Source organism: Cystoisospora suis (assembly GCF_002600585.1).
Source record: "Cystoisospora suis strain Wien I chromosome Unknown contig_1577, whole genome shotgun sequence".
Lineage (NCBI taxonomy): Eukaryota > Apicomplexa > Conoidasida > Eucoccidiorida > Sarcocystidae > Cystoisospora > Cystoisospora suis.
The window spans coordinates 731-12,414 of NW_027154377.1; the positions used below are offsets into that span (position 1 = coordinate 731).

Genomic DNA, 11,684 nt, shown 5'->3' on the forward strand with positions numbered 1-11,684 from the left:
GAGTGTCACTGTCATCTATGACATTCGAGGTAGGCATTGTGCCTCATCTAATCGTCCAGCGCAAAAATCGTGACACCCGGTCGCCACCTGTCTCCTCGCTCCCGTCTTCTACCTCACGTACCCCAGTAACAAAGGTCCCCCCCTGAGTCTGCCCCACCTTCTCTGGGGTCTTCATTGCACTTACTCCCGCATGGCCTCGCCTAGCGTCTAGTTTGACGACTCCCGACAAAGTGCGCGTGGATGCCCTTGTTTGCCGCACTTCCAACATATTAGAGGTCGCTTCCCCTGGGACCCTTGTTGACGCCTCGAGTCCGTCACCACCTTGCGACCCCCCAGGTTTCCATGCTTCCTATCCCATCGGCCTCTGCTTGACTCCTTCCATTCTCTTCCCTGCCGCTGCCACCTTTCCCAGGAAGCTCCGAGTTTGCCGGTCCTCGTAAAGAACCTGTCGTTGTTCACCCTCTGCGGCTGCACCGCCCGCACTCAACCCCCCGTCCGTACGCAACACGCCAATAAGATAGCATAAAGGAAGCCCCGTTACAGCTGATGTCTGAAGAGACCGAAGAACCTTCTAGAGGGAGCACAGACGGCGTGCCAGAGGCCGAAGAAATGACATCGCTTGCGTCCGCCACTAAAAATAACACAAAGAAAATTAAAGTCGAAAAGGCACTTGCCCCATAGGTGAACGTCTTGAGAAGAAGCGGTACGTGCGAGAAGAATGCCTCTCGATGACGTGCAGGGTATCAAAAGGCTCAGACCACCAACACACCCGAATACCGTCGTAGCTATACCACATGTGCATCTACTTCTGTCCGAGAATATGGGTAAAGGTGTGTTACTCCTCCCAGTAGGCGCTGGAAACAGCTGACACTATTGTTGCTAATGGCGCCATAGTAGATAGCAAAGGCGTCAGACGAACTGACTGTCCGAAGCTGGTGGTCCTTGATACAGACAAGCAAACCCTCCCGCGGGCTGCTGTTGAAGCGTGAGCGGCAGGTAAGTGCGCTCGCTGAGAAAGAGAGTGCGCGAGTGACCCTGAACCACTCAGCATCATTCTCCCGGCACCTAACAAAAGAAAAACGTTACCCGGTGCGCTTCGCCTCTCTTCAAAAGTAAGGCAGGTCTTCGTCGACAGCAGATAGCCACTCTTCTTTCTGATCGATCTAACTGCACTCTATGTGTCTGTCTTCAGTCTACCATTCATCTCTCTACCTATAGCTAACTATCTGTCCGAAAACTTCCCCGGGAACTTCATGCATGCAGTTCTTTGTGGGAAAAGCCTACCAGCAAGGAACACACTCACTCGGCCCGGCTTCCCTCAATCTAACCGTGTACACAAATCTATAGCTATGCCTACCATACGTACCTGCACCAGATCAGTACATATAACTATCCTCTATTTGTCTATACGACTAAGTCGATAGGACACGAGCTCCAGACTGGGAAATCTCATGGTATGAGGACAGAACAAGGAGTTTCCTACGCTTAACGATATCTGTAAAAAAAACTATACACGGGACTGGAAGAATGGAGACGGTAGACATGTACACGTGCGCATACATCTGTAGTTATTCACATCGACATGTGTCGTTCTTCCTCTCTCGCTACAAAAAACATATAAGGACACATGCATGTGTCTGAATGGACGAAATCGGGACAGTCTTGAGGTATCTGATATTCACACCTGTTGTTATGGTACGAGTCTCTCTCTATATATCTTTATAGGCGTCTGTGGTTCTTCTTCACCTCTACATGTGTCTCCCTCTACACATCTCAACACGAACGGCGTATATGGATGCTGTTTGTATAGTTAAAATAGGAGGTATCACGAGTTCTGTTATAAAGATGTTCTTATCAACGCCGAAGAAAGAAAAGGCATAAAAGAAGTCGAACCCCAGATAAATACACAGATCAACATAGACACGGTTAGACATGTGTCCTCACCTCAATGCATGAATATGTCTTTGTCACATACATACGTATATATTATATAATACATATATATATATATAGGTGCAGACGTGACTGCTCAGTGAGGGGAATTATATCTGGTGGACCTACCTGGGGCTCAACCCTTGGATGGATAAATATATATATATAGACAGATATAGACGTAGACAGGAGCAACATACAAACGGTGATTTTACGTGTTCACCTATATGCACAGATATGTTTTTGTCAGACAGACATGTGTATATCTAAATGTATATTCACACGCGAAGAAAAGCGAAAAAAGCAGAAGACGAAGAAGAAGAAAAGATGCTCTTTAGTTTCTTGCCAGTGTGCATGTATTCCCTTGTTCCTCTTTGTCGCACTATGTTTTTCTCGGATATTGGAATAGAAGGATAATCATGGACATTTTCGAAGAAAAATCAACGAAGAAAACCAGAAAGAAAAAGGAAAGACAAAGATACACACATACAGCTATCTCTTATGTTGTGAAAAGGATAAAGGAGTGGAAGTAAGTTAGTCGACGGCGATAGAGAGAACAGAAACAAAGAAAGAATTCTTTTTTTACACAGGGAGAGAGACAGAGAGAAGAATTGAGTTCAAGCAAAACAGACTAAGACAGGTAGAAAAGAAAAGAAGAGAAAAAGATCTTCTCGAGATGGAGTGCAAAACGAACAAGGAGAGAGAGAGGCGAAGAAGTGAACAGACAAGAAGAGCATCACCAGCGACCATCTCCCCCTTTATCTCCTAGCAAAAACTGTACTTTTGATCATGCACAACAGCGACGACAAAATGACGAAAAAAAGAGAATAGACCATCGCCGAAAAGTTGGGGAGAAAATAAAGGAGAATTACCATAGCAAAGGTGTCATATATGTATTATATATAAAGAGAGACAGAAACGAACAGATACCTATATCTATTTTACTGCAGTATATAAAATGAGGAGCTATCCACATACATACGGCATACATATATATACACATTTATATCTAAATACATTTATATACTAGTAGACAGAGATGTGTAAACAGGTAGTTAGAGAGGCTTACAGGGATCTTCATTTGTGCTGTGAAGAATGAAGATAGAATGATGAGAATGACAATGGGAGAGAAGAAGAAAGTAGAAAGCAAATCCATTAAGCCTTTTCCGCTGACTTTCTATAGAAGCGGAAAAATAACGCGGAAACCCCTGTTCTCCTCTTGTCCCTATCTCTTTTTTGTTCTTCGGAAAAAGGAAGAGAAACCTCTCACTCTCGACACCTGTTTCTACACGGTTCCTACGTAGCCCCCAGCCTGACTGTCCTCTCAATCTTTTCTTTCCTTCCTCTCTCTCTCAACAAATCTGACCTTTCTTCTCCAATGAGAGCTCCCGGCCGAGACTTTCTCCTTTCTTTCTGAAAGTCTCCTTGGACTTACTTCTTCATCGTTTTTTTTCTTTTCTTATCTCCTTTCTTCTCTTCTTTTCCAGATCGAGGAGAGCTGTTCTCAGGAATATTATGAGTTTGAAGTAGAATGGTCATTTAGAGAGTATCTTTCTTAGCATTGTTCGTTTTTTCATTATGTCGCCTGCTCCGCTTTGTTTCTTCTTAGTCACTTTTCTTGGGAATAAAAAGAGAAAGGGCCGTTTCAGAATACTAAAAGGGAGCAAACATCTTCTCGAGACTCGTTAAGTTATCAGGAGTAGGGGAAGGGAAAAGCGGGGGGCTAACGATGACTGTGTAGAGCCTTGGATAGTAGCCGTCGTAGCATTTTTCTTAGTAGTCGTCGTCATAGTATGGGTAGACGTTGTGTTTGTTTGTTGATTTGTGGAGATATTTCGAAAGAAGACCATCTTGGTCCAGCGCCCACTGCGTTTCTTGGCTTCTACTCACGACTCGTGGACTAGGGACGCCCGGTGTTCTTCTCAATGAAAGACAGACAGAGAGAAATAGTTATAGACACAGAGAGTAAGAGAGAGAAAAAGAAGTCTTGATCCAGTTTCTTTGTTGAGCGAGAATTGCAAGCTTCTTCTTCGCCTCTTTCACTTTCCGTCGAACTGCCTTGTTCATGAGCTTCTACTGCTACTACTATTACAATTCTTATACTATTATCATTCCTCCCAAACTACTACAACGTCCTACCATGACTAACAGCGAGGAGCAAGACGAAAAGGAGTATCCGGAATCATATTCTCTTCTCGTCAGACTTCTCCCTTTCCTTCTTCTTCGCCTCATTCCTCACTCCAGGACGTCTTGCTTTCTACCCGAAACAGAAGAGTCTTTTCCTTCTCATCATTCTAGTCTCCTACTACCACTAAGTTTCTTAGTAAGCTTTATCCTACTCATGTTCACGAAATCACAATAAGCCAAGAAGGACAAAAGTCAGAATGTCAGGAAAGAGACCATCAAGAAAAATGTTGTTCACCTCTTCGAGAATCGCCTCTCCTCTTCCTCCTCTATATCCTCCGCCTCCTAGTAGTACTACGAAGATTTCAGGCCCACCTTTTTCAAACTCGGACTACAAGACAGCATACTACTCCATACACAATAAGAAGCAATCTCATCGTATATATATATATATATATGTACACACCCGAAACACCGTCTAGCATATCGTTGACCTTCTATTCTTTCTAATAGGAATGCTCCAGCATAAACTTCAATTCAGAAAAGCCACAACTTTTCATACGGTTACTCTTGTTACTCCTACTATTCGTCTTCTGTCTCCACTTAGCGTTTCGCGTCCATGTTGAAGAATTAGGACGGTCCCCTTCTTCCATGAGAATGGTAACAATACCAGACGTCTGACTACACCTCCTAAACGTGTTTGTTTTCACCGGCTGTTGGCTGTTGTTGCTGGGGATCCCCGATTGTTGCTTCCTCATTAGGGGAGATGATGACGATGATGAGGAGCGGTCAAAAACTTGACCAAGAAGATGAGATCCCCCTCTTCCTTCTTCTTTTTCATTGTCTGCTACTTCTCCGTCTTCGTTCCTCTCTCCTTCTTTCTACATTCTGTTTCTTTTCTGAAGAGGACTCCTTCTTCTGCTTCTTCAAAAATAAAATCGTCCATTTGTATGCGTCTATCTCTCTCTATATATACCAGATATATATGTGTGTGCATGTATGCACGGCCGTGTGTATGGATATGTATCCCTGCATCACTACTGTTTCATCATCTGAAAAAGATGGATGCTATATACGACGATGGTGAACTGAAGGCTCATATCACCATTATTATAGCTATGGAGGGAAAAAGTCGAGAAAGAAGATAGAGGACAAGGAGAACAAGACAGAGCGATCTGTGGCAGACAAAGGGGCCATGGATGAAGAAGAAGACTGAACTTCTTCCATTGCTGTATTTGTTTCACTCTACCTCCACCCTCAAACAATTCGTGTTGTCGTTTTTTGTCTTCTTCTTGTTGTTTGAAAATCTTTTTCTCCTTGAGAGAAGGAACTTTCTCCGTCCTTACTTTTCTTCTTCGTGACAATAGTGGTGACCTTTTGTTTTCTTCTTTCTCTCTCAATTCCTTCATTCTTCTTCTCAAACAAGGAGAAGACAAAACAACGGTCACAAATATGTCTAGCTAGAGTAAAAAAACATGCCGCAGTAGCCGCTGAAAGGGGTGCTCGGACATTCTGCCAGCGCAGAGGGTACCGCCGTACACCCAAACTGCCCATACCTGGTCCTGAGTGATCGCTTCCACTGGGCTTCCCTAGCTACTAGCACGAGGTGGTACCGTGATTGCAGGTCTAGCTTAGTAAACCACCGAGCTTTGCCTGGTATCTTTATCAACTCGCAAGAGGACGAGCTAAGAAGCAGAGAGGAGCATAAGGAAAATGCGCTCGAAAAAAAATCGAGAGAGAGGGAGGCGCATGAGAGAAATGCGCGCGAGAAAGAGGCGAGAGAGAGAAAGGTGCAGGGGTGTGAACTTTTGGCATTGGATACTAGTCCCTGGTCGGAGATTATTCGGCTGCCTAGGATTTATAACCCAACGCAGCAACCCTTGGATCGGAAGAACAGTGGGGCTGCCCAAGTGGCGGTCGGCGGGAGTGTTAGCTTAAAGATTCTTGTAGCTGCTTCTCAACCTCGTGTAATTGCCCCTTACCCATACTGACTGAATGCTTATGATACTCTGGAATAGCGTCAGGTATCGGGGGTTTACCGTTTTCCGTTCCCCTATCTATAATACGTGCGCCGGGTAGTCCTTTGGTGCGACTACACACTAGATTATCATTCAGCTACACGATAACGAGTTTATCTGATTCAGGGAGCACGGCGTGTTAGACTAGTCGCTCACGCGGGTGCCGGCAAGACCAGAAGCTAACACGGTGGGCTGAAACCGCCTGCGGCGTTTGAGCGACGTTTCCCGTCGGTCCTGTCGAGTTACCTTCACGTTCATCCCGGGTCACGGCACGGGTTGTCACGAATACAACATTGAGCGGTCAGGGTCCGAAGCAAGTTTCACCTGGGAAAAGTGGTTATATGTAGCCGTACACGGAAGGGCGGAGAAGGAGAATCACATAGAAAAGGGGGAGGTAAGACGATGAAGGATTTCAAAAGAAAGTGGAAGGGGAGAGTGACGGAACGAGCTACGCATACATATAGAGAGAGGTTCGTGTGCTGTTGAACGCTGTTACCCATAGCACACATAAGAGGAGAGAACTCGTCTGCGAGAAAATGTTTCTGTGAGATACTATACGGAGAGCAAAAAAAAAACAGACCTGCTTCTCACTCATCCGTACCGCCATGCACATACACGCTCCGACAAAAACTGAGAATGACGAGACGTGATAAAACAGGTGAACCCATGCAGTGATACAGATGAACACATATACATTTGCAGATATTTGTGGATATACCGGAGAGGTATGTCGTGCCTAGACGCGGTAGAGGAAGAAGTATATAGAGAAGTGGGCCGAGGGGTTATTCCAAACCAAGGACGAAAGTTCGAATGCCAGCTATCCTGGAAGAAGAAAAAGAGACACAGAGAGAAAGCGAAGAGGGAAAGAAAAACTACACGCGTGCGAGTCTCTAACAGCGTGTTTCCTTTCTAAGATTGCCTGAACTTCTCTCTGTGTTGTGTGTCTGCCTGCATGTGTGCGTACAACTTGAGAGAGTGGAGGAAGTGTGCTTTGTCGACGCTCAAGGGGACAGGAGTGGCGAAGAAGATCGTACTGCTCGTGGGTGTCTGTACAATGTACGTGCACATTCGCCTTCTTTCTGGCCTACTCTCTGTCTCTCATCCTTTTATTCGCACGTAACCACGCTCATACACAGTGACGTAGAGGCGAGCTTCCTCCAGGAGGGTCTTCGGAAGATACCGAGAATGTGAGGGAAATCGGAAAGAAAGCAAAAAACGAAAAAGGAGAGAAGAACAGGAATGTTGGCACGGAAAAGAAAAAAAAATTCTTACTATCCACCTGCGAACAAACCCCTTCCTCTTCTCGATCAGGACGAGCGAAAAGACGGACAATCGAATCAGCATTCCACGCCAAGAACGCGTTCGAGTCGGGCTTCCATTCAGCTCCTTGACATCATTGTCAAAATTGTCACTCTCTTTCCACTCTCCACTTCTCGTTTGCAAACTCGGCCAGTTTGACCCCTCTTCCTTCATAGGGTTCAGATCTCACCTCTCACAAGTTACGCGTATGTGTATAGTGCTGCGTGAAGTGTGAAGCGCAGCGCGGGAGGCTTTCTTTCTTAACTGCCTCGTACAGCCTTCGGTCTCCGCAGGCGTTGACTAGTCCACAGAGACCTCCGCCTAGTGACCAACATCCACTCCCCTTTCTGACGACGAGTCGAGGCCTCTCACAGAGTCGCCACGGCATTAAACTGGCTTGAGTCCGCCGCTCTTGCAACGGAAGTCACACGGCACCACTCGAGGGTCAACTGAGACCACTCTCAAGTCAAATCCGGTGAAGCACTCGGCGAATTATGTGCAGTGTCTCACAGCTCCTAAAATGACCCTCTCCCAAAATGACGAAGAAGAGGTAGGAGAGTGCCGCAAGGAATATCTCCCTGTCCGGACACGTTCATGAGCAAGGCTAGTCTCTGTCCTTACATAGTACCAGCTGTGTTTGGGGTATGGCTACACGTCCTTTGTTTCTGATATAATCGATGTACAATGACACAATATGTTCTGCCACTGGCATCGAACCTGTATGTGTCGTAGTACGTTTTCTTATGTGCTGTCTGCTTTTGTGCTATCTGGTATGAGAGAAAATTCTGCACTCGTGTAGAGAGTTTTGACACAGGGTGGCCCCGAGTGACGAGGAGAGAACGGTACGCTATTGCATTGGAAGCCTGCGAGCACAATCATAAGCCCACAGACTGTAGACCGGCTGGTCCTGGGTTCGGCTCCTGCCTGTGCCACCGTGTCGAAGCGGTACCGGGAGTCCCCGCGACCAACTCTCGGCCGTGCTAAGTGGCGCCGTGGTATCATCGGATTCTGGGACCGAGCGGTCAAAGGTTCGAATCCGTGCCAATTCCGGATGACGCTTTCAAACAGCACCCGGAGGAGAGGCTGGCCGCAGTCTCGGATAAAGCGGAGGTTTGCAAGCAAATAGGGGAAGTCAGCGGAAAATCAAGAATGGTACGAAATTGTGAGCTAGACGAGCTATACTTCACGTAGAAGCTTTCTGGGGGAGGCTTCCCGGCTCGGCCGACGTGTTTAGCAGGACCTTGCTACACTTGCCTTCACTCACCCGCCGTCCGGGGTGGTCCCTTTCGCGTGCTAGCTGACCAGCATGTCCCGGGGCCCCGCGCGGGGGTAGCGTCGCTGTCGCTGGAACGTAGGTGCAAGCGGTGCGACCCCTGGGGTGCCACGACCTAAGTGATCAGGGAAGTGCTTCGGAGCCACCATCGATCATTGTACCGTGGGGAAGAAAGAAGGACCCCCCTTTTGCGAGTTCGGAGGCCAAGACGTTCCTCAGTGGCAGTGTAGAAATGTCCGTTCTTGACTGCGTTAAAATGCCTTGCTGTACATTCTTGTCGTCTCAGCTTATTATTAGCACGCTGTGGCTCCAAAACTGCCTGCCGCACTAACTGGAATGTACGGACATCTGTGAAAGAGCAGAGTACCGTTGTAGAAAGAGAGAGACGAGATTGCAGCCTATCGCGCTCTCGTAGGGGGAGGTCCGCCCTCTTGCAGCAGCCAGACGCGAGCGGGTTCCGCCTACCAACAAGAGAACGCTTCCTCGCCCAGCGAACGTGGGCACAGCTCCCTTACCGGCGTTGGCTTCGCAGGTCGCCCCACTCCAGGCATCGCCTAGCTCTATTTGAAGAACCGTGGCCGCCGCATGTATCCAGAGAGGTTTTCTAGTCGACGCACTGTGTGGAGAATACGCTACAACTGTCGCAATAGTACAGTACCGCACTGGCTACGTGCGCCCCGCAGCGATTTCTGAAGCTGGCACGGCTCAACTCCATGATGGCGCAGGGAGCCGAAGCAGGCGTCAAAAGCTGGAAGCGGGTATCTCTGCCTGTATCCTCTGTGTACGGTACCCTTCCTCCTCGGCGTGCCATTCCGCGAGGCGAGAGCCATAGGGGTTCTGGACAAAAAACCACGTGTTGATGTTTCCAAGCTAGCTACAGAAGCGTATGCCCTTGGCCGAGGGTTAGGTCTCGCAACCTTGCTGGCACTGGAACCAGCTCACACCTCTCTTGCAAGAGATTTGAACAACAGCTCTGTTGTAGGCTGGTTCTCCGCGGCAAATAAAAGGCACGTGCGCAAGAGTGTTGCCAACGTCGGTGTCAAAACCAGCCCATGCTTCTGTCATCGTTGTCTCACAGCTGACTTGACCAACCCGCAGTAGCCTTTGCTAGCGCGGTCATGATCAGCGGATCTATTCTACATGTGCAGCTGGAATGTGAGTTGGAGGCGGGGGTGGCTGCCAGTCTGTTGGCTGGAAAGCACAGTCGTGCATGCCGCCGGGGCGTCTTCAGCCCGACTATTCATCGGCCTCGGTGCACTGGTCATGGATTGTCATAGGATAGAAGATCGCAGGACGCCATGAGAGGTTGGCGAACGTGATCGCTTCTGGCCGACGTCGGTGAGCTGCTTCCTCGTCTACCTTGGCTTGCTGTCCTGTGACCAACAGAAGAAACGCGGCAGTGCGCAGGCTTTGCAGAAGCAACACTTGTAACACGAGTCCGCGGCCGCAACACTTCGCAGCAAATGACCCAATCAGGCGGGACGGCGATCTCTACAACAGCGCTCCTTGATCGTCATTTGTATGGGGAGACTCCATACATAGGTGCTACGCCCTGTCTTTTCGTGCTCTGAGACTGAGTAGGCTTGCTTCGGCTGGAGAGCCACATGCCACTGGCTGGTGGGCCTCAGGTGCACAGGCTATGCGACCCGACTGTACTCTTGAATCAGGGGTAACCCTACGTGCTGGGAGGGTGAACAGCCACGTCTTCTGTTGCGCCACCGGCAGGAAATTGCGGAGCGTTTACGTGTCGAGGATGGATCTACACAGCTGATCAGGCGGCAGAAAGGCTAAGCGGCAGAGGCGTGCGAGCTCACTCGGTCACCTGCGTTTAGCAGACACCTTTGCTATCGCGGACGAGCAGGAAGAGATACGGATCTTGTTTCGAGTGTAGCGGCGTTGGGCTTGACGGGCGCGGCGCCCATCCCTCCCTGCAAGAAGAATACGCAAAGGAATGTGGAACTCAGCGCCTGGGTTCTCGGCTGCGGGCGCGGCGCGGCGTTGCTACCCCGTCAACTAACAGTCTGACTAAGAGCAGTGCGGCTGCAGTGTGCTTACGCGCTGAGACCACAAGCCCCGAGGCCGCTCACCAATTGGATGCCTTGCGGTGCCGCGGACTCGCATGGACCCCTGCAGACACACCCTAGAGTGCCCAGGAACATAGCCGAACAATCTGACGTTCTCCCGGAACCTTGAAAGACCATGCACAGGTACTCGTGAAACAGCTGCAGCCGGGAAGCCGACGGTAAGCCCCTGTGTGCACGACTAAAGTGCGCAACGGGCGGCGGGCCACAACACTGTCCTAAGGAGCTAATGTCGCACGGACTGCTTAGTACACTCTACTTCTGTGGTCTGTGACGTAAGTCCGGCAATTTCCCACGCTGCCCGTTATATGCTCCAAAAGTGCCAAGGACCTCTGGCGGTCGACGATTGGTTACGGAGGGGTTCGTGTGCATACAGCGCATGTCCCTCTTTATATGTTCCCCGTAGCAGTGTTTCACACGGATCCTTCGCAACAGGTCGACACGATCAGACAGAAGGGCTACGGCGCTATGCACGGAGCTGAGACTCAGTTGCCAGAACACTTCAACACCTCTCAAGAACGCATTTGCTTTGATTCCCAACTAGTAGTGACGGCACCTAAATTATATACCAAATTAGCAAGTCGGTGCTCCCAACCTGTCAGCCACTTTTCTTTTAAATGCGCTGAGCAGGATGTTTTCAATTTTTACTTTCCTCCAAAAAAAAGTTAAGAAAAATTAGATGCCAACATAATTGTTTTTCCCATGTGATGAAGAGTTTGAGGTGAAAATTACTCAATCTGCCTATTAGTTTCTATTTCAAACTACAAGTGTTTATTTTGTATTAGAGGTCAAGTACCAATGAAAAAGAATTGACAGAAATGTGTTGAAAATTTTTCATGTAATACAAATAGCTTTCTTTCTCGTGAATTGTTTTCTAGAAATAATTAATACTAAACAAAAAGAATACCAGTTGATTGAAATTGCATAATAATAATGGCTCAAATATAACTTTAAATA

General features: G+C 48.2%; 1 protein-coding gene across 1 annotated transcript in view; it reads right to left on the bottom strand.

Moving 5' to 3' along the window:
* Positions 1 to 6,368: 6,368 nt before the first annotated feature.
* The window catches only part of CSUI_003506 (uncharacterized protein), a 7,221-nt gene continuing 1,905 nt past the window's right edge, over positions 6,369 to 11,684 (bottom strand). The window contains exons 2-4 of the mRNA XM_068063703.1: positions 10,734 to 10,773; positions 9,162 to 10,019; positions 6,369 to 6,896 (exon numbers count right to left, since the gene is read on the bottom strand). The gene's annotated coding sequence lies outside the window, so the exon portion shown is untranslated. The remainder of the gene's footprint in view (positions 6,897 to 9,161; positions 10,020 to 10,733; positions 10,774 to 11,684) is intronic.